This window comes from Nannospalax galili, unplaced genomic scaffold (assembly GCF_000622305.1).
Source record: "Nannospalax galili isolate Female #2095 unplaced genomic scaffold, S.galili_v1.0 scaffold1387, whole genome shotgun sequence".
Classification (NCBI taxonomy): Eukaryota; Metazoa; Chordata; class Mammalia; order Rodentia; family Spalacidae; genus Nannospalax; species Nannospalax galili.
In genome coordinates, this window is record NW_008355976.1 from 1,572,338 (window position 1) to 1,575,185 (window position 2,848).

Consider the following 2,848-nt stretch of genomic DNA (forward strand, 5'->3'; position numbering starts at 1 on the left):
CTTTTCTTCTTTTTTAATGGGGATTTTGCTACTCTAACATTCACCCCTCCAAAGAGGTAACCCTAAAATCTTTTAGAGATTACATAAGAGGTCCCAAATACATTTGACGTTTTTGGCCTTTGGAACAGAGTATGTTGCTTAGAGGCCCAAGGACATTTTGACTTTTAGCCAAGAAACTGGCTACTTCTCTTTGGGGTATTTTTACCCTAACTGCTGAGTCAATTACTACTTCCTATTCTTATCACAACATCCTCTGAAGGGGTTACCCAAATTGCCAATAGGGAATAGGGACTCAGACCAGTCTGGCTTCTTCCATGCTAAACAGGGGTGCAGGGTGAGGCTATTGGAGTACCCCTTTAGTGGGTCTATCTTAAAGACTCCCAAATTGCATAACTCTTGTCTCTAAGGGGAGAAGAAAGTCCTTGAATCATGAATAGGAGATGTGAAGGAGAAGTAAAGGCAACAGTAATTAGCATTACAAGTTCTAGACAGGGAACTAGAAAAAAGTCAGAACAGGGCAATTTTCACATGTTCATATGAGAGTCCATTGGAATTTCTTGACAAGAGCTTCTTAAAGCATCCCTCTATTGGGTTCTTCCTCATTTTTCTTTTGTCTTCCAAGGCTGGACTAGTTGGCTGGGAGGAGTGGCTGGATACTCAGGTGAGGGTCCAGTGACCCTACTTGGCCCTCCTTTAATGAATGAACACAACCATCAACAAGTCCAATTGTGACGAGGTTTAGTGATCAGGCTCAGCGGAAGTCGTGATGATGGTAGTTATTTCATGCAGAAGGGACTGCTGTATAGCATCATTTTATTAAAAGGACCTGGAATTTAAAAGGGTTTGGTGCTAGGATCCACATATGAGGGAGAACATGCATCGTTTTGTTTTTTTTTTTTCTGAGACTGTTACTTCATTTAGTATAACAGTTTCTGGATCCATCCATTTACCTGCAAATTTCATTATTTTGTCTTTCTTTACTGCTGAATAGAACTCCACTGTGTAAATGTACGACATTTTTGTTAACCACTCATCAGTTGAGGGACACTTATGTTGCTTCCATCTCTTAGCTATTGTGAAAAGAGCAGCAACAAACATGGTTGTCTCTACAATAGGATGAGTCCTTTGGGTAAATGCCAAGGAGTGGTATAATCAGGTCATATGGTAGGTCCAATTTTAGTTTTTTAAGAGTCTCCACAGTGCTTTCCATAGAGGCTGAATGAGTTTGCAATCCCACCAGAAGTTAATGAGCATTCCCCTTTCTCCACACCCTCGCCAGCATTTGGTATCATTTGTTCTCTTGATCCTAGCCAGTCTGATTGGGGTAAGGTGATTCCTTAGGTTGGTTTTAATTTGCATTTCCCTAGTTTCTAAAGGCATTGAACACTTTTTGAGGTGTTTCTTAGCCATCATTATTCCTTTGAGAACTCTCTGTTTAGATCTTTAGCCCATTTTTAATTGGGTTATTTCATTTCTCGATTCTTTGTTTTTTTGAGTTCTCTATATATTCTGGATGTTAAACCTCTGTCAGATGTGTCACTGGTGAAGATTTTTTTCCCATTCTGTGGGTTTTCTCTTCACTTTTTTGATTGTTTCTTTTGTTGTATAGAAGCTTTTTAGTTTAATGAGGTCCAACTTATTGATAGCTGACCTTAATTCTTAAAGAACTTCTGCTGATCCTTTCCTACACCTACATCCTATAAGTTACTGCCAATATTTTCTTCTAATAGTTTCAGGGTTTCCAGTTTCACATTGAGGTCTTTGATCCATTTGGAGTTGACTTTTGTGCAAGGTGAAAGATAAGGATCTCATTTCATTCTTCTATGGGTGGAGATCCAGTTTGCCAGTACCATTTGTTGAAGATGCTGTCTTTCCTGAATTGTGTGTTTTTAGCACCTTTGTCAAATATCAGGTGGCTGAAATTGTGTGTACTCAGCTTTGGATCTTCAGTAATGTTCCATTGATCTATGTGTCTGTTTTTGCCCTAGTACCATACTGTTTTTATGACTATGGCTCTGTAGTATACTTTAAGATCTTGTATAGTAATCCCCCCAGTGTTGCTCTTTGTGCAAGGGTTGCTATGGCTATCAAGCATATTTTGTGCCTCCATGTGAAATTAAGGATGCAGTTTTCTAATTCTGTGAAGTATGTCTTGGGCATTTTGATTGGGATTGCATTGAATCTATATATTGCTTTTGGTAGGATGGTCATTTTAACAATATTAATTCTTCCAATCCATGAACATGGGAGGTCCTTCCATCTCCTGATGTCTTCCTCAATCTTTTCCTTTAACGTTTTAAACTTTTCATTGTAGAGCTCTTTGGTGTCTTTTGTCAGATTTATTTCCAAGGTATTTTAATTTTTTTTTGCAGCAATTGTGAATGGGAACATTTCCCTGTATTCTTTCTCCAACTGCTTTTGTTGATATATGGAAAGGCTACTGATTTTTAAGATTAATTTTATAACCTGCCAGTATAATGAAAGTGTTGATCAGTTCTAGGAGTTTTCTGGTGGAACTTTTGGGATCTCTGAGGTATAGCATTGTATCATCTGCAAAAAGTGATTGTTTGACCTCTTCTTTTCCAATTAGCACTCCTTTAATTTCCTTCTCCTGTCTTATTGCTCTAGCAAGGCTTTCAAGCACTGTGTTGAAAAGGAGTGGAGATAGTGGACATCCTTATCTGGTTCCTGATTTTATTGGGAATGCTTCCAGTTTTTCTCTATTTAGGATGATACTGGCTGTGGGTTTGTAGTATATAGCTTTAATTATGTTGAGGTATGTTCCCTCCAGTCCATTTCCCTCCAGGACTTTGAACATAAAAGCATGTTGAATTTTGTCAAAAGACTT